This window comes from Emydura macquarii, unplaced genomic scaffold (genome assembly GCF_026122565.2).
Source record: "Emydura macquarii macquarii isolate MOO-44397 ecotype Brisbane River unplaced genomic scaffold, CSIRO-AGI_Emac_v2 contig_2948, whole genome shotgun sequence".
In the NCBI taxonomy this organism is placed as follows: domain Eukaryota; kingdom Metazoa; phylum Chordata; order Testudines; family Chelidae; genus Emydura; species Emydura macquarii.
The window spans coordinates 4,725,828-4,746,739 of NW_027133085.1; the positions used below are offsets into that span (position 1 = coordinate 4,725,828).

The 20,912-nt window shown below is 38.6% G+C and overlaps 1 long non-coding RNA gene across 2 annotated transcripts in view; it reads left to right on the forward strand.

Annotated features, from left to right (window-relative positions):
• The window catches only part of LOC137167649 (uncharacterized), a 94,394-nt gene that overhangs the window by 16,779 nt on the left and 56,703 nt on the right, over window positions 1-20,912 (forward strand). For both annotated transcript variants that reach the window (XR_010924154.1, XR_010924155.1), the window contains exon 2: window positions 16,950-17,014. This is a non-coding gene — a long non-coding RNA (uncharacterized lncRNA). The remainder of the gene's footprint in view (window positions 1-16,949; window positions 17,015-20,912) is intronic.

Here is a 20,912-nt window from a genome sequence, read left to right on the forward strand (position 1 = left end):
AATTTAGTGGTGTATAACTGTGTTTCTCTTATCCCTCCCTCCCAAAAAAGATGGCTGCCCATCAGCGACACACACTGGCTAAATTGTCGAGTGACATTTTGCGAACCTGAAATGATGAATGTTAATTATGGGGTTCAGATTCTCATTCCTCTTTGACGTGCTTATTGGAATAGGAAGAGCTTTACCATAACAGTACCAAGTACTGGATTTATTAGGGAATTAACGATCAATTTTGTACATACAATTCATCTTCTGTCAGGACCAAATAGATAAAAATAACACATTTTCAGAGGCCAGTTTTGAGATTAGCCTGTTCCGAGCAATGGTATGAATAAAAACCTACACAGGAAGAGAAAGGGAACTTCATAATGATTCACTGTTCCTGTTGTTTCAGGATCAGATGAAGATATAGCCCTCAATAAATGGAAAAGTAACTTTGTGATTGAATCATGAAACAAAGAATATAGTTGGCATAACAATCTATTACAAAAATCACAGATTGGCATTCATGTACAAATATTTGTACATACATTTTAGTGGGTTTTCCCCTGAAATCATGGTTTCTTTAGTCCCAAGAGGAATTGTGAAGTTCAATGGAAACAGGAAATTCCCACCTCAACTGCTTGATTAGATTTTTTTTCTTTATGTACTAAGAAACATAACAGTTTTTACACTGACCTAAATATTCTGAAGAGCATTTTTACAATCTGATAAGATGCTGATCATGTCTCTAGGTACCTTTCCTTGTTAAACTGAAATCTAGGCCTTTTACATAGCATACTGTGTTTTTTAGGCTATGATTTGGTGATTATGGGCTTGATCTTGCATCCCTTGGGCAACCAAAATACGCATGTATATCAGCAAGAATTTTGCCTGTGTAAGGAATGTAGGTCTGTGCCCAGAGGTAACACTAAGTCAGTGAGCACCGAAAAGAAGAGAGTTTGATTTTTAGATCAATTTTAAAACTAGGTTGACTAGTAAAGAAAAGTTTTAAATTAAATTTCTGAGGGAAGACTTACACTAGAATACAACAACATAAATAAGAATAGACTAATTGTTTTAATTCTTCATTTATGCTAAACGGTGTAAGTTAAGTAAGCAGCCGAGGTTCTCTGTACTCAGTGGAGTGCTTGATAGTGATCTGCAGAGAACTGGCTGGTTATATGCTACTAGTTCTGCCTCATTTCCAGCTGCTAAATTGCAGTAAAAATCAGCTCAGAATGCATTAAATACTTTTCTAGAGTGCCTTTTCCATGTAGGTGACTAGTGGTAGTTGCCACAGTGCAACTGTCTGCCTGTTGAGTAGGAAAGACCAGTATAATTTGTATTATAGCTGTGCCTCATTCTCTATATTGGTTGCTAATTCGCTGCTGAGTGAAAGTCAAAGTGATAGTCATTACTGAATTTACAAAGCTCTAATGATCCAGGTACCAGTTATCTCAGAAATGGTCTTTCTTTGCTTCCTCAAACCTATGTTTGATAGGAATGCTTTAGCTGCCTATCCCAAGGTAGAGTTTTCTAGACCCTGAGGCATGCAATTCTCATTGCTTTTTGGAAGTAGCTCCTGTTATAAATACATCTAAGTCTGTTTGGTCTCATTTTAAAGCTGGCTGGAGAACATATCTTTGTTCAAGTTTTCCTAAAAATGACATTTTGGGGACACCTGGTATTTAGCCCATCAGATTAGTCTTCTGAGCTATTTTCTGACTATTGCAGTGTGGATGCACTACAGAGATGGGGAAGGGCTCAGGGAGTCAAGATGAGATTCGTATATATTCCTTTATGATGTTGTTCCTGCCAAATAACAGTTGTAAATGCCCTTGAGGTACAGACAAAAAGAGACAGAGCATAATTCAACAAGCTGGAGCAGGTAAGTTTCACTGTTAACTCCCTCCCATCCCTCAGGAAGAAGAAAAACAAAAAGATGAATTAGGAAAGACTTGATAAGATAAATTGATGGTACATTTACAATCTGTCCTGTGTAAAAGGTAACATGTATCCCTAAAGGCTCTTTGAAGCAGGAGTAACAACTGAAGCTGGGCAAAATTTCTCAGTGAAAAATGCAGATTCAACTCCAACAAAATGTTTCACAAATTCACATTGATATTGCTGAATTTGAAAGAAAACAAAAATATTCCAAAAAAAAATTAAAACAAATATTTTGGTTTGAAACTACTTTGTTTAAAAAAGTGTTTAAAATTTCAAATACTTACAAATGGTTGAAATAGACACTAAACAAAATGTTCCATTTGACCCCAATTTTTTTTTACTTTCTGGATCACCAAAAATTTTGAAAACTTCTTTTTGTTTTTGGTCTGACCCAAAACGTGTTAACTTTTCAAAACTGCCGGTGAACAGAAAAATCAAGGTTTTTAGTTTACCCAGCTCTAGTGACAGCACACGCAGCCAGCAAAATAACAAATTAGAAAAGGGATAAACATAGTGTTATAACATCTTCTGATTGCTGCCTTTTTCAAATTAATCCCTTAATGGGTGCCAGCATAATCACCATAAACTCATCCATGAAGTTTTATTTAAAGAACATTAGCCTTATGGCATAAATGCCCTGTAAGAGATCCAGAGAGGGGGTAGAGTTTGGGGACGCCATGTCATCCTATGTACAGGGAAGACTGTAAGTGCACATTCTAGCCCTCAGTAAATCTCCCCTGGATTTCCTGCCTTACCATCACTGTGCAAGGGAACTTCAGTTATTGTGTCACAGGATGGATGCTATTATACAAGGTCCAGATGCTTTGTTAATGAATCCTATTTGACAGTCAAAGCTTGTCTTCTCGGTTAAACAGTGGCGATGAAGGGAGAACTGAAATAAATGTGAGGTTGGAAGAAGCTGAGCGTTTATATCAGTTGTGATTGTTATAGAGTGGGGGAGTGTATCAGTTACAAATAGGTCTGGGTAAAGTGCTCTTTGAATCAGATATCAAGAGACAAAATCCTGCCATAACACCTGTGTAACTCCTGTTGCGTTTCAACCCTATTGTATTGCACGGGTGTAACTAAGGATTGAATTTGGCCCCTAGTGTTCTATAAACATTACCAGCATTTTCTCTCTCAGTGCAAATGTGACCTCTATTACCTTGTGCTTAAATGTCACAGATAAGCACCAAAATGAAAAAACAAAGTTATGTGGAATGTATGTTTTATATGTGTATATTTTTATAAAGACTAATTTTAGACACAATCATTTCAGTTTACAAAAGTAAAACACATCTTCACATCCAGAATACATAATTCTTACAAAAGGACTTCTGAGCAGCTTTCAGGGACTTCTTACCTCCAAGTCCCAAAATGCTTTGCTCACCTCAGCAGCGCTCACTTGATCCCTGGCCATATTTGAGCCATGAATATTTTTCCTGTAGTGATGACACTGTCACCTCACCATCTGTACTTCTTTCCCTTTCTCACATTTACTTTGCTTCTTTCTGTAATTTCTCATCCTTTCTTTAAATCTTGTTCAATTTTTTTCTCTAATAGGTTTTTCACAGATATCTTCTTTCTGATTTTTCACAACAGGTTCCCCTTTACATGTGAGACACCTTTTTAATGCTGGGCCACCAAATTTTGTGGCAGCATAAATTTGGCAGCTTCATTTGACTTCTGCTAGCAGGTTTTCATCCCAGGCCTTACTATTCCAAATACTTTGACCCACAGGTAACTTGAAGATACTTGCTAGAATTTCTTGTCAACAGAAATCTCTGGGCTTTGTAGAATAGAAACAATGATTATTGCCAAGAACAACTTTTTTCTCTGGATGCCTGTCTTTCATGGAATCATAGAAGATAAGGGTTGGAAGGGACCTCAGGAGGTCATCTAGTCCAACCCCTTGCTCAAAGCAGGACCCTCCCCAACTAAATCATCCCAGCCAGTGCTTTGTCAAGCCACACCTTTAAAACCTCTAAGGGTGGAGATTCCAGCATCTCCCAAGGTAACCCATTCCATCATTTTCATTGCCCGCTGCTGGACTCTCTCTCCAACTTGTCCACATCCTATTTGTAGTGGGGGGCCCAAAACTGGACACAATACTCCAGATGTGGCCTCACCAGTGCTGAAGAGAGGGGAATAATCACTTTCCTCGATCTGCTGGCAATGCTCCTACTAATGCAGCCCAACATGCCATTAGCCTTCTTGGCAATAAGGGCACACTGTTGACTCATATCCAGCTTCTTGTCCACTGTAACCCCCAGGTCCTTTTCTGGAGAACTGCTGCTTAGCCAGTTGGTCCCCAGTCTGTAGCAGTGCATGGGATTCTTCCGTCCTAAGTGGAGGACTCTGCACTTGCCCTTGTTGAACTTCGTCAGATTTCTTTTGGCCCAGTCCCCAATCTGTCTAGGTCATCTTGTATCCTATCCCTACTCCCCCAGCATATCTACAAGTCCCCCCATATTAGTATCATCTGCAAACTTGCTGGGGGTGCAATCCACCCCCATCATCCAGATCATTAATGAAGATGTTGAACAAAACCAGCCCCACAACTGACCCCTGGGGCACTTCGCTTGATACCAGCTGCCAACTAGACATCGAGTTGTTGATCACTACCCATTGAGCCCGATAATTAGCTAGCTTTTTATCTACCTTATAGTTCATTCATCCAAACCATACTTTAACTTGCTGGCAAGAATACTGAGGGAGAACATATCAAAAGCTTTGCAAAAGCTTCATAGCCTGGCATGCCTGATTCCTGCTTTTTCTTTTCAATTCAATAGAAAGAAAATATGAAAAAAGTCCTGTCAGCCACTGCTAGTCCACTGCCTGTCTGAATAACTGTCAAACCTTAATGTTATGACTCTGAATTGTCTGTTTGCAAGCAACTTTGAGGGCTAGGAAAAGATTGATGTGTCTGTTGCTAATACTACTTTACTAATTTAGCCTGTATTTTCCACTCCCCTACCCATGAGTCCTCATGCTTCATTTTTCAGGTCTTCCTACTTGCCCAGTGTTTCTTATTCAAAGGTTTGTAAATTCTGAGTGGGTGCCTCTGGGGTTGTCCAATGCCTCGCTGTGATAGTCGGTTTGCATTTCTTATTTAGGATATGACTCAGTGCCTCAGTGTCCATTAATCTGTTCCAAGTCTTTTGATGGTGGCAGGTTAGGGTAAACCTTCTTCAATTAGAAGGGAAATTTGCTTTATCTGCCTTTGCCACTTTCTTCATCCCACTGATGCTCTCACTCCCAAATTATAAGAATTTTCCCCTACATTTCCCCAGCATGGCACCAAGTATTAATACATCTTTTCTAGTTTTTGGACATCTGTTCCTTAATGTTTCCTAAACACTTACCCAGGCACATTACAGGAAATGTAACTTACTGTATGAATGTAGATACTCAATTGTGTCATCAGATGTGAAGTGAGCCAGTACCTCACGTGGTGTAATCTGGTATAGCTTCATTAAATTCTATGCTCATTTACACCACCTGGAAATCATATTAGTAAAGCTGCTGCTCCTTTCCCAAACATGCACTGAACAGTTGAAAAGAGCATTCGTAACCTCCCCACTCTTCAATGAACTTCTGAAGAATTTGAGCTTGCGGTGTGATGAACCTAAAAGAAATCTTTTCAAGTTGCTGGTCTTTGCTATGGGCTTAAAAAAACAACAACATAGAAAATATACAAAGACAAAACCAGGAAAAAAATCTGAATTGCTTAAAGGCTGTTTTGTTTGACCTACTTAGATTGGTTCTATAAAATTTGCCATTGTCGTTGCCAGATTTAAATACACACTGGCTAATTCTTTTTCATATTATATCCCACTGCAGCATCCAAGCTATGCTCAGCTGTAGGACAAAGAACTATTATGTACTGCATTTGTGAAAAATATTCAGCCCCTTGTTGTAGTTGTCAACTGGTCTTTTGGTAATGAATGAACCTAAATTGCTTTCTGTAATTAAATCTGTAGTCAAGTTGGGGAAACTGGCAGAAATGTCTACTCCTTTTAACAATCTTTTGATACAGGTATATTCTTGTTTAAGTTTTTAGAAAAGTTATCCAAACAACTTTAATAAAAATACCTTTGATTTAAGAACAGAAATACATCTGTAATCAAAGAACCTTTTGAGAATTATGTCCAGAAGATTAAAGGACAAATCTATGACAAGAGCGTTATGGTTTTAATATAATCTTAAACTTTGTCTTTAAGTGAGTGGGTATAATTTTGTACTTTTACACCAATGTAAAATGAATATGACTTCACTAAAATTAATGTAGTTGCACCAGCATAAAATTGGACAAATGAAGTGGTGAATCAATCTCATTGTCTTTTGCATGTGTTGTGTACCCCTGCATGCCACTATAAGTTACTGGTGTCCATTTTACTAAAGTGACATCCATAATTCAAAACACTAACCATCAGGAAAATTAAGAAGCAGGACAATTGTATAACAGGTTTCTAATTTGACTAATAGGGGTGTGGATTACAGTGATACTGCATACTAGATATTTAATTTGAAACAAGCTATATGTATTAAGTATTTAAATACTTAGCTTCCGTAACAGGTGATATTTATGTAACTTTATTTTGGGGAACAGCAAGTGGTTTCACAATGTTTCTTAATGGAAAGAATACATGTCCACTTAATGTATACAGTGAACAGATAACTTGTTGACAGGTACTCTATACATTAGTTTACTCACTTCAACATTTTATGTAAATGCTGTATGTACAGAGACATTTTGTTAATACTATTGAAATAAAAGTGTCTCTTTAAAATGGCTAAAATGTTGCATATTTAGTAATTTCTGGCCATGTGAATAAATGTAGCACTCTGGAGCAGGGTATATTTATTTTTGTTACATAGAAAGAAGGAAATCCATGCTTGTGATTTGCTAAAATATGTCATCATTGGAAGCAGTAAACACAACTTAGTTGATTAATACTCCATCCTGATTGGTTCAGTAGAAATCAATACATTATCCTTCAACTTATGGTGCAGAAAATCCAATAGCATACATATTAGAAGGGAATGGGTAGAGCATGGGACTGAGTTGGCATACACTACTTCCTTGCTCTGGACCTTTAGCAAGTTCTGATCTTATCCCTTATTTTGCTTCTCTAACAATGGAATGGGTCTCGAGTGTTGTGAAACTTAATGAATGTTTGTAAGGCTCTTTGAAGTCCTTGGGGTTTGTCTACACTTGAAATGCTACAGCAGCACAGTTCTGTAGTGCTTCAGTGGACATTCACTAGAGCAATGGGAGGGTTCTCCTATTGATGTATTTAATCCATCTCCCCAAGAGGTGATAGCTAGGTTGACAGAACAATTCTTATTCCAGGGGCTAGATTGGCTTAACTATGTAGCTCAGGGGTCTGGATTTTTCATACCCCTTAGCAATGTAGCTGTGTTGAGTATAGACCTGATCCTGAATGAAAACTGCCACATTAGTGCAAAATAATTGCAATTATGCATATTTTTCACGCAGGGTCATTAGAATATTAAGACTTTTTCTGAGATTCTGTCATTCTCCACCTGTTACAATGTTGGCTTTTACAAACAAAATTGTTACCATTAAGAAAATTCTGGCATACATTGAAAGATTTCCAGATAGTTCTGATGAATTATTTCAGCTTAATTCCTCTGAGGAATAACAATTAACACAGGAATAACATAGAGCCTGATCTTATTGGGACTATTTAGGTAAGTGAAATAAGTCAGCATGTAGAAGAGTTTGCAGATTTGGCCTTTTAGGCAGTAGATTCCTTGGGTGTTGACAGTTTCCTTGTGCTTGTCAGCGGAGTATCATTCATATTGTTAGAAGTAATAAATAATAATAATTCAAATCCTTCATGTAAGACATGTCTACTTACAAGAATGGTGAATTTCCACAATCGATTAGATCATTTTGATGTGTAATCAAACGGTACTACATCATGGGTGGGTGAAGTAAAGGTGTGCCCATTTTGTGTGAAGTGCTGATTTAAGAAAAAACCTTTAGTCTAAGATACCAGCTTTAATTGAATGTCAAATGTCTGGATTTAAACAAAAAGGCATTTTTATTAGAATTTGCATGTATTGGCTATTCTGAACTGATTGCAGAGCATGAGGGGAGGGGGAATTAGAATAGAAACAGACAATCTTGTCTGTCTGTCATTGCATCTCTTACTGCAGAAATATTATAATTGAATATTAAAAAATGCCACCCTTATAAATCTAAACATGGAGACCATTGCAAGAACAGGACCAAAAAAAAAGATGTGAAAGAAAGGTGGCTAATATTGTCACAATTAAAATATCTTGGGTAGAAAAAGCTTTTTAACAGTGGAAAGGAGATAGACTTTGAATAATTAAAACTAGCAAGCCCTCAAACTGCTTGATTCCAAAGGAAAAAGCATTTCTTTGTACCTAATGGCAGTTACAATAGGGATATCTAGTGTGTTGTGGATGAAATAATCACTTTTTCACATGGCAAAAACCATGAAGAACTGATCCAGTTTATTGTTATAAGGATACTTTCTAAGCTGTGCTATGAGTGTGTGTGATTCAAGTTGAACCACAGATGGGAAAATAACATGGATGAGACCATCTATTGCAGTTTTCATTTGATATTTTGGTCTGTAGTAAAGTAAATGACTGAGACCTTATTTTCTGTTGAGGATGTTCTTTGGTTTTCATTTCTGATTATAAGAATCGCATGAAGAAATGACAAGACAATTATAGGGTTTAACTCTTAAGAAGTGTCAGAAGACAAGAATGTGTTACAGCTGGGAATTTGCCCTTTAGGCACAGGTACCATATAGGTGTGTCTGTAAACTGTATTTTCAGTGCATTTTAAAGGAACACAATCTGACACTTTAGTAATGCAAATACTTTTGTTTAAAAATAAACAGAAAATAACCTAAAATGTAAAGTTTAAATTATTGAGCATTATTAAAATGGCAGATGCCAGTGTTGCAGTTAAGGAGGAAATGAACATTGTATTCTAAACACCTCTTCTTAGGTTGGTCTAGATAGATCTAGCTGTAGTATGTGCCATGCTAATTTGCCTTACAGAATAAGGACAAATGGTTTCAGATCATCACAAGTGGCTTGGCTGTCTACTCCCTTGCACCTTTGTGTAGTCACTTACACCTCTGCCAAGTGGATGTACAAAGCTACCATTCTGATTAGGTGGTACTGTATGCCCATTCAACACTCATTTTACACAAGTACACAATGTGCCAGCAGGTAGAAAATTAGACTTAATGACCTAGATCCAGATTCTGGATTTCTCAGTCAGGCAAAATTGCCACTGACATCAGTGGACGTTTTTACCTAGGAAGAAGGCCCATTCTTTCACTTATGTCAGAAAGTGTGTACATGTGAAAACGGTGACTCTTGTACCCGTCAGTCCTTCCTTCCCATTTTGTGCTTTTTCAGAGGGCACTATTTGTGAGATCACACTTTCAAGACTTCAAGAAGTCCCTCAGAGGATGAGAAATTTGAAATAGGCATGCTTTTTAGGTCCCCTTCTGATGACAGGTGAAAGGTTAAGACTCTTAAAATTACAATCTATTTTCAGGATCTGAACTCACTATTACCTCTGAAATAGGAGGCGAACATTTCATCTAGCTGGCTACAAACTACATGGTTTATTCTCAGGAGAATTTAGAGGTATAGGCTGTGGACAAGGGGTGCTAATCCCAGCTCAGGAGACAGTGTGCAAAAGTGGCTTTAAGCTCTTGGCACCAATCAATCCCCGGGTGTAAGTTAGAGCAGATGGTAAGGCCTGTTTATAGAGAATTCTGACAACCCATCAGATCTGAATGTTTGTTCTGCCTCACCTGAGAACATTCTCTTAGAATGTCTGAGTAGTGCAACTTATAAATTCAAACAGTAAATAAATAAAAGGGTCAAATGTTTTACACCCATCTGTAGTTAAATGAGGGGACTGTGTTCCGTGCTGTGCAGCCAAATCATTCCTTCCTCCACCCCCAGGCAGTCAGGCAGAGAGAGCCCTCCATGCAGACAGCTCCCCTGCACCACATGAAAGTGAGTATAAGTTACTTCCATGGCACCTAAGAGCCAATGAAGGTTTCATTGTAGAGGTGGGAGATGGGTGGGTGCCCCTGCTGGTGGCAGTAGTAGCACTTTGCTCTTGGCAGGATGAGATCAATATGTACTGCCCACTTAAGCAAATGTTCAGCTCAGTCATCAACGCAAGCAACTGTTGCCCCTTTTCAACCTGATCCTACTAAAAGTTTGGGGCACTGTGGGTGTTCTAGTTGGGAGTAGAAACTTGTGTTAGGTATTCCTTTGTGTTGGTGGTGTTTATTTACAAAGTTCCATGTCTCTGAATGCAGAGGGAGTCAAATAACAGGTAACAACTCCTTTTGCTTACAGCACCAAGAGCACTCTTTTTGTCAACCTGCACTGCTGGCTCAAAAACCTTTTTCCAGGTTTCTTCCAGAGTCAGCTACCGCTGGACTTTCAGCTGCTCCTCCAGGCAGTCTCTCTTTCAGCTTTCTTTTGTATTCTCTCGAGGTGGATTGATTTAAATCACCAAGAAAATCATTGATTTAAATCAAGTTGCCCACAGATACTTCACATATTTCTTAAACAATGGTGCAAATCTGATCACTAAAACATGTTAATTTACAGCTCAATACAGCATTTTACAACATCTAGGAGTGTATACTTTGTGTAATTTTTTAGATAACTTGATTTTTATTAATTTAGGAAATAGTACATAATACTTATTACCTGTGTCAAGCTGCAGATGCAGCAACAGTACATTAGGAATGGTCAGAACTAAATCACACACAAACACAATAGCACTTATATTTTACTAAACTAAATCTTAAATATTACATAAATGTTTTACATTTGCAATTGCAACAGTCTCCTGAGTTGCCAGCTGACGGCTGTCCTTAAACTCTTTTTCTTTTTTAATTTTCAAATTTTATTAACTCTAACAGACAGGTCATCACAACACTAAATGTACACTGTCTTTAAAACTTCTACAACTAGCTCTCATCTTCCCCACTCCCACTGTCATTTTTATTCATAGACTGAAACAGAAATACGAGTTTTCCTGCTTTTTAACTCCCAGTCGATTTCTTAGCTTTGAGTGAATAATACCAAATGATGAAAATATTCTCTGTGCCTGTGGAGGAAAGCTACTGCTGTGAAAAGTTGGCTTAGCAACTGAAGGAACTCTGTTTCAAGGTGCCTGGCTAATGATTTCTAATTCTGGGGAGTGACTTTTGTTCAAAACATCATCTGTAAACATGTACTGTTTTAAATGGTTCCACTCCAGCCCTAAAATTTATTATGACTGGCATAACTGAAGAGTGATTTTTGAGAGCCTATGTCATGGCAGCAGCATCATCTTCAGAAATTAGGCATCTACCTTTATATCTGGGGTCGAGAATGTTCAGAAGAAAATGAGGTGGAGTTAGTGCTTGCTCCATTTGCTTTTTTTATTGTCTGCAGTTTAACTTTCTGGTGAGGCATTTCTTTCTTCAGTGTCTCTTGAAGTGCCTTCCAAATTTCAACAGCATCAGCAATGCAGCAACAATTTCTCTGAAGTTTGTTTAAGGTTATGGATATCAGCTTCAGTATACTGAGCATATGCTCTACATTCCTCTTTAATCCAATGTTAAATACTTTGGATGAGATACTTCCATCTATTTTATCACAGTTTTCTTCACGAAGTTTTATGAGAATAGACCAGTTCTTAATAAATTGTTCAAAACAATCAACCACGGAATTACATCGAACACCTTGAGGGAGAATTAGTTGGGATCCTCCCGCTCTCTTCAGTGAAGCTGAAGCAAAATGGTTGTTATGGAAGTATTTTGTGACTTCAACAACATTTTCTTTTTCTCCTGGAGAAGACGTACTTAAGTCATTGGCTAAAAGATGCATTAAATGGGCACTGCAGCCATATGTTGTTAAGGAGCATCCTTCCGTTTCTTCTAAGTATCTTCTCATCTTTGCTACATTTGCAGCATTGAGTGAATGATACCAAAAGATTAAAATAATCTCTGTGCCTTTAATGCAGTGTGTTAACTAGCTCCTCTGCCTTGCTTGGCCCAGCTCCACCACCACATAAGCACAGGACAACAACAATCCTATCCAGCCTGTGTCTTTCTTTGCACATGTGACTTTAGTTTGCTGAGAAACTGAAACTGAAAGCCCAGAAATTTCAAGAAGCAAGAGCTGGTAGTTAGGCTGGACAGACTAGAGCCATAAACTCATTTTTATGAGACTGTAAATGTAGGTTTAGCATGTTTGTGATGAGATTTAATTGTAACTGTTATTTTTTTAAATGAGAGAGAGATTTAGTATTGATGATTTTTAAAAAATTGAAAAATCAATTTTTTTTTTTTTTTAATTTAAAAAAAAAAAAATTGATTTTTATCCACCCTGATTCTCTTCTGTGCTCTCCCTGCCTCCACACCTGGTCACAACACCCAGTCAAAATCTCAGCCCACCTGCTGCTAGTGTCTGGAAAGACTCTGTTAGGCTTTGTTTTAGGTGTCCCTGACAAACTGTCTGGAGTGGTACATGACGGAGTGCCACTCTCCAGACAGACACCCCCAAACTAGTGGTATGTTCTGTAATTAGATGTCACCAACCCAGTACCAAATATGAACTCCTGAAGCACCATAACAGTCTTACCATGAAGTCAAAGACAGTCCCCTTGGGCATTCCAGTGTTTCTTGCCACCCAGGCAAGCTGGACTCTGTGATAGTTTGTTGCCATACAACAAAGACCACAAAAAATTCAGGTTGCTTCCAGTCCCAAGAGACCAGTCACTTGCCCCAAGTCAGTTTGGATCTCAGATCTCACACCAAAGACAACTCTTGTAGCTAATCGTATAGTAAACTAATTAAGAATTTATTAAGAAGGAGAAAGAACTGAGTTTTTTACAGGTTAAAGCAGGCAATATATATACACAAATGAGTTAGTTTATGGTTCCAAAGGGAGACAGAGTTGTAGTAATCTGTCAGCATTGAATGCTTTTTAAGGCTAACCCAGGTTGACCTTGGGGGGAGGGGGGGTGTCTCTGCTTCTGTTTCCTAGCTCCAGCCCTGTGACAGTCCAAACAGCAAAGTGGGAGAGAATTTTCTTGTGTCCCTGTTTTATCCCCTTCTTCCAGCATTCAAGCTAATGGGACAGGCTTTCTTGCACATAGCACCTTCATGAGTGTGAGAGGGCCATTAACCCAGTCTTTATATCATGATGTTCCACAATGGCCCATTTAGTTTTGATAGTCCTTGATGGGTGAGAGGACCACTCTTCCTGCCTGGGTTCACAAGTTCAGAGCAGGCATTTTTACAGTGACAAAGCAAAACTTACCTATTACATTACAGCATGGACTATAGACATTACAAGTAAGATTAATGCATGTGTAACCTTTGGGTGGGCTACAGTTTACTTTACTGCCCTCATGGAGCCTGAGTCTAGCTATAGGAAGTCTATTGAGCATACCCAAAACTACCACACCCAATTCTAAAAACTTCTGGATGTGGAGTGCTAATTCTGCATCTGCCTAGCAACAGTGATCTAGACACAACTCGTTCCTGCCCTCTCTTCCCTGATCTCTTGAAGAGAAAGCTCCCTATTAGGCATGTGGGTTACATTCTCCCCTGCTTAAATCACTGCCATTCCAGCAGTGCAACTGAGACAATGAGCTGCAATATCTTACCTTTCCTTGTTATGTGACCGTACAGAACAGTAAAGGCATGTACAAAGGGCCTGTTTTAACTGGGAAACTGGTTTTTAGAATAGTGGACCAGTCAAAAATGTAATCCTTATATTTAACTGGACAAGTTTGGATTCTCTCTGTCCTGCGAAGTTCCGTTGGCACTTCTGTAAGAAGTTGGGAAAACAGAAGAATTCACACCATCTTCCATGGAGAGCCCTTTTTGTGAATTTTTTCCATCTTATCTCTCTTCCAGTTTAGTTTCCTCAAAGTTGACACTTCAGTGTGGATAAAAGTCTCTTGCCAGAAGGTTAAGTTCAGACTGCAGAATAGAATCAAATGAAGATTCCTCTTCATCCTACATCTGACTTACCACATCAGTGGCTTTTTGTCTAGTTCTATCACTTACAGAATCTCTAACTGATTATCTTCCCTTGATTTACAAGCAGAAATATATCCACATGGTCTTGGCCCGATATGAATTCTTCATAGGGACATGCTTTCTGATTCTGTCTGCATCTTATAGACAAGGATATCTTCTTTTAATTGCTCCAGAACCACATATATTACTGGCTCCCATCTATCTTCAAGCTTCTGCTTTCCCCTAAGACTCTGGTTGCATACTAGAATCTTGTCTCTCAGTTCTGTTGTTGACACAATTATTTTGGCATCCCACCTTAGTTTGTTGGTTAATTGACTCCTTTCACTTTCTTTAGCAGTTAAGTCATATGCGTCATGAAGTCTGAATCATAAATCTCTTACATATTGCTGATGAGTAACTTCCTCCCAAACATCAAAAAATCTGGGGAGTATCCTGGAGTATCATTTCCGGTGTAGTTATATGCATGAACTAACAGCTTAACATACTTCCTTCAGGTGGATTTCTTATGCTCTTACAGAGTGCCTAACATATTTAATAGAGTACAATTAAACCTCCCCACTGGATTTCCTCTGGAGTGATAAGGAGTTGTGTGGTTTTACTCCAGTGATCTTACTTAACTCCATAATCAATTCTAATTCGAAGCTGGCACCCTGATCACTATGGATCCGTCAAGGAAAATCATAGGGAAGGATAAAATTCCTTTGTAGCAAACTGGTTACTGTTCTGATCTTTAGTTGGATAAAGCCTGAGCATATTTAGTGAATGATCAGCCCCCACAAGAATATTTTAATGCCAGAAGCATCTGGCTCTAATGTTTAAGAAGTCTGTGCAAATCAGTTCCATATTAAAGCATAATGTTCACTAGCTCGGCAGCTTTTTCCACTTGAACTTTTCTTTATCACAATCTTGACACTTCCTCTCTGCTGCTTTGGTCATTCTAGGCCAATAAAATCAGCCTGTAGCTAATAGCAAAATTCTTTCAGTCCCCATATGACCTGTTTCATGATGGATGCCTTCTAGTGCTCTTTCGGCCACCTTCCATGCTGTGGGTAACAAACTTTCAATAATCTTCCTTCTTGTGACTTTGTCACACATCTCACTGTCTTCCATCATCTCTTTGGCTTGTGCTTGCCTGGTAAAATTAATCTACTTCTCCATTGGGTCTGGATGAATTACCCCCAAAAAATTCAATTTAAATTTCATATCAGTCAGTTTCACTGGCAAATTTCAGCACCTGTGCTAACAAAAGATGTTGCATGTCAGGAGGGAGACTCGCAGCAGGAAAAGAGGCTCCACTGGACCTCTATCCATAGAGGTAGAGTCTGCTAACCACTTAGTCTATCATTCACAAGTGTAATTACTGCCCATGTCTCTGTCTTGACTCTTCTGTCAGAATACACAGAATATCCCTGTACTGAGGAATAAGCCTTATAATGAATAGGAGTCCCATCCCATTTCTGCCCTAATTTCTGCAACACACAGTTCCTCCCTATGTGTATCATGGAAACAGGGTTTTGAAATTCACAAAGAATCAATCTTTTTGTTCTCCCTTCATCTGCCTCATATTATTCACATGGCCAAAGGTATTAACAGTACAGAAGAAGTTAAGAGGGATATCAGCAGGGGACAGACACCTCCCTAACCAAAATGGTCCTATTGGGATCTCACCCAAACGGTGTACAAAGATTTCCATGATCTTAACAATATTATTACAGTGTATACATTCAATAACCATATTCAACAACACTTAATTATTTTATAATGAATTACCCCAATATTCCTCAAAGAAGAATTACCCCAATATTCCTTCAAATCCCTGTCTGTTAAAGTGCCAGTTTGTAATCTTTGGATGGGCAACAGTTTTTACTTCACTGAGTCCAGCTACATGGAGTCTATGGAGCCTTCCCAACACCACCATACCCAATTCCAGAAACTTCTGGATCTGGAGTGCTAAATGTGCCTCTGCCTAGCAGCAAGGACCCAGACACTGCTCATTTTCCCCCTCCCTCCTGATCTGTTAAAGAGAGAGCTCCCTATTAGGCATAGGGGTTACATATGCAGCAACTTACATGTATTTTATAGAGTCTAAACACTAAACATCTCCTTACAATGCCTAACTTGAACAGCACTAACACACAGGTGAGCTGGTCTGGTTTCCAGCTATGAATTTATCGGTGCCCAGCTGACACTTGCAGCCTTGGCAAGAGCTGATGCCTGGTCTTTCTGCATCACGGGGTTCATACATCCATTTGAACAAGGTTTCAATGCAACCAAATAACAAGGGCAAATCCCTTCCACTTGTGAAGCTGCTGCTTGCTGTAGGTCTCTTTCCTGCAGGTCTCATTCAGGCAAAACTCTTATTGACTTCAGTCAAATTTTTGTCTGAGTAACACCTGCAGGATTGGGGCCGTTATAAGTAGCTCATACATGTGCTGAGTAAAGGGATTTATGGATCACTGAATCATACACGTTTTATCATTTTTTCCGCATAAAACCATATTTTTTATAAATAAGGCTAAAAAGCAGGAGTTGAAAAGTTTTTAAATGATTAGGACTCTGGGGAGACAGCAAGTATGCTCAGAATCTGGATAAGAATGTAACTCATGTTGCTGTCAGCTGATTTCTGGGTGTCGACTGGCTCTGAAACAGGTTGTAACCAGGCCTTGTTGGCAGAAGGGATGACTGCCATGGAGTGGCTGGGGCCATATAGGATGTTGGTTGAATGTTTGAAGTTACAATATAGAAGTAGGATATCTCCTTAACAGAAAAAGGCTCTTTAGAGATACAGCTGGTAAGTTCTGGAAATATTTTTAAATATCTAAAAGGAATTTTATCCAGATTGTTTCTGATGCTTTGAGAGTATTCCTAATTGGCATCATTGTCCAGTCTAAGTCATTTGCTTCTGTCTGGTTTTTCTTTTTCTTTTAGCCTGAAGCTACAAACAAAATCAGTTTCAGACAGTTTGTGAGAGAGCATCCAGCTGAATTCCAAAGGTAAGAGGATGAATTAGTATAACAATTAGGGTTTTTTTATATTATACTTCCTGTATTCATGAAACAAAAGTATGCCCCAGAATAGGAGAAGGAAATACTCTATTTTGTGCTCTGCTGCAAAGAGACAGCTTCTTTATGAATATACAGGTAAACAAGATTATTTTTTGCTCTAATAAGCCTATAGCCTGGGAGCTTCAAAGATAGGATCCCACCTAGTTCCTCAATTCTAGTGTAATTGTCTAAAATGAAGAGTGTCTAAAAAATGTGACAAGACAAAAAAAGAAGTAGGAATAGTCTCCTCGCTTTTTTGGTCCTTTCCCGTTCTTATATAAATATCCTCTACACTCTCAGAAATATATCAGCCTTGACCTGGAAGGGACCACCTTCTTAGAATGGTTAAGGTAGTTTAGTCTTCTCTGTCCACCCGATCCTTAGCCTCTTTTCTGAGGCTGCCATAAGAAGTGCTAATTGTGTCATGGACATTTGCACATTAAGAAGTGGACTGAGACTACCCATTTGTTTCACATAGTACACCTGGTAACCATTAGAGAGCAATAACTTTTGTTAGATTACTTTTGTGAATATCTGGCTACTATAATCTGTTAGGTTCTTTGCTATAGGAAATAGCATGGCAGTTTCTTGGAAATAGACACAGAAATAATTGTACTGTGTTTAAATCCAAAAGTGGGGAAATAGAAAATGTTGTCAAAAGGCAGTATGAGCTTGGATGCATTTACATGTGTGAACTGCATGTGCGCACACAGAGAAAATGTGTTAGAATAACTTAGTCTGTGCATATTTTTCAAGGGAGGTGTATTTCTTTGGTTTTTTTAACCTGTGCTTTTCTTAACATCTAGTACCCTTTTTCTTGTACAAAACTGATTTGATGGATAAGGTCTGATTGGATATGTATAGCTAAAGACTAGAAATAATATAGAAGTTGAAAGGTTGCTTGCAAATTAAATAAACATCTGCCTTTTCAAGACACAAATTAAAGTTTTTTTTAACCATTCTTGCATTTTCCAGTTTTAAAAACTGTCGCCAAAAATTTACTGTTTCTGAATCTCCAACATACTTGCAGCAGAAGCCCACCACGCTAAGCCTTTTTCACTCCATGACTTTTAGAGGGAAATCAGGGGCAGTATAGAGACATAAAAGAAAAATACTAGACCGCATGGGAGTGTTAGGAAAACAATACATAGAGAAATAAGAGAAGCTAATAAGAGATTACTAAAAGCTTTAGTAAAAACATGTCACTACTAGAAACAGAAGGGAGGGACGAAAACCCACTGTCTTACTTTTGGTCACTACACATCTCAGGCGTTTACAAATTTGTTTGAAATTGTTCAAACTACCTTTTAATTAAATGGAATTTTGTAATAGCCAGTGTATCATAATACTTTATCAAAGTCCAACTAAAACTCCTGTTTAAGGGCTAGGTTGTGACTTCAAACATAGCTTTGAGGGAAGGGATGCATCAACTCAGGAGTAGTGCCAGAAGGCACAGTGATTCAATGACATACATCAGAGCTGCAGTTCCTCCCCTGCTTCCTCCTTGTTCCCATGGGTAGGAATTTACTGCTGGCCTATTTCAGCAGTAAATCACTCACTGCCCTGCCGACCTCCCCACATTAGCTCAGCTACTCTGGCCAGAGAGTAGGAGGCATCTGTTTGCTCTGAGGGAGCAGGCAGGTGAGTAGCCTCAATTGCTCCTGTGTGTCTAGACTTAAGATCCAGTCAGCCTGCATAAAAGGTTCTAACTCCTTTCTGTGGATGTGTAGTCCAAGTCACAGTCTGTCCCACAATTAGGGGTGGGACTGAGCCCCAAAGTTCTGATTTCATTTCAGGGGTTTGATCACCTCTTTCAACAGTAAAACCTGCAGGAGGGGGCAAAGGGGAAGGAAAGCTCAACACAATTCACATCTTATCTTTGAATTTCTTGACTTTTCTTATGTATGTCCATGTTTTATTTTATTATAATTTTGTATTTAATTTTCCTGTTTTTGTTTTCAAAAATATTTGTGTGTCCATATCTGCACTCTCATTCCTCTTTCCAGGCTTTTCCCATTCTTCTTTGGCTTAATCTCTCTGGCATGCATAAGCAGGCATTTCTGATGGTCAAGGCTGAGATCTTCAGATATGCTTTGTCTATAAGGGAAACAGAATGCAAAATCTAACGAATGGGCCAGATTTTAATATCAATGAGTAAATTGGGAGTGCCTCTGGTTTTAAGGCAACAGGATTGCTCCAGATTTACATCAGATAAAATCAGAATTTGGCCCTAAAAATCCAGGTGAGTAAGTAGTGAAGAAAATCAAGGGCTCTCCTGTCCCTTTCCTATTCTGGACCAGTAAAACATTATTGCATGGTGAGAAAAGAAAACTAACATCAATCATTCACTTCACAAATCCAAATAAACCTCAGGATTTTCTTGTTTAGTTCTCATCTGTGCATGAAAATACTTGTGATTTTCATTTGAATGCCACTATGGTTCCAGATTTGTTTGTTTAGTCAGAAGTCTGCTCTAGTAGGCAAGTGTCAGATTTGAAACAAGGTCCTTTTCAGCTTTTAAGAAATCATGCCATTTTCTACTCCCTTACTATAGTTCTTTAATTATCTAAGTTTTGCATTTCAGGGTAGGTTGTTGGAATAATCAAACAATCCATTAAAGGAGATCTGCATTGATTAGTTACAATACCTTAGCTAGCTAACTGAAGATTTGCAAAAGAATATATATTCTAAAGTTTTTAGACATAGCTCTCACTTTTTTAATATAATGGTGAATGGTGCTGATGTCATTCACTGGAAGTCGCAGGTTTAGTGATTCTTCAAGATTTTAATGATTTAATTAGGATATAAAGGGTCCGATTCTCTTCTGTTCATGGTGTAAATCAGGAGTAACTCCAGGGAAGTCAATGGTATTACTGGTGTAAAAGCAATGTAAGTGAGAGGAGAATCAGATCTAAAGAATATAGTTCCCATTTGAATGTGACAATTTTAATTCGTACTAATCCCAAAAGTGGCTTAATACAGATTGCATATGAGGGAAGATGCACCTGAGAGGGATTATTGATAGGTCTAAGTTGTTGTCCATTCCCACCAGCCTCTAACCACATCACTGCAAGCTGTGATCTGATTACATTGTTTGTGCAGAGCACTTAACATGCAAAACACTATACAAATACGAAGTAATATTATGTTGTTTAAACATGATCAGGACAATTTAGTAATTGAACAGGATCCTGGGAGACCTTGAAAGAAAATGGTGTTGGTGATTTAGTAGTTAATGCTTTTCCTTCTGATTCAGTATTGAACCAATGTCCCCAGCATGATCCTATGGGCTCTGTGAAAAATGAGGTACTGTATTTTGGTAAATCTGGAACCCTGGATACATATGATTATAAAAGATCCCATGGAACATTTTCACAAGGCCATATACGTTAGTCCTGTTGTCCTGGTAAAAATTCACTTCAAATTCCCCATGCACTTTCACATGGCTGTTTTTTGTTTCCTCCTGTAAACTTGCATAGTGTTACTGTGTGCTGAAGTGCACGTGAGCTGTTGTGCTGTGCTCTGATGGTGTGCAGCTTATATCATCAGTCATCTGTATTTTCCTCTTCTTTGCAAAAAACTTGTAGAGTCAAACAAATAATTAAACTCTGGGCTTTTGCATGTAGCCATAATGTTTCAGTCTCCCTGACTTTGCATGGCTAGTGGTTATGCAGAGTAGGTGAGGGTGTGGCCTAGAGATGCCATGGCTAGGCATCTGCAGGAAATCCTGCCCCAAATCCTGTAGATTCTTGCTAGACAGATGGAGGAACTGTCGCTTCCATGCTTTCATCCCTAATATAGTGGATAGTTCAAGGCCATGTTGCCCTTGGATACCTGGCTGCCGGAT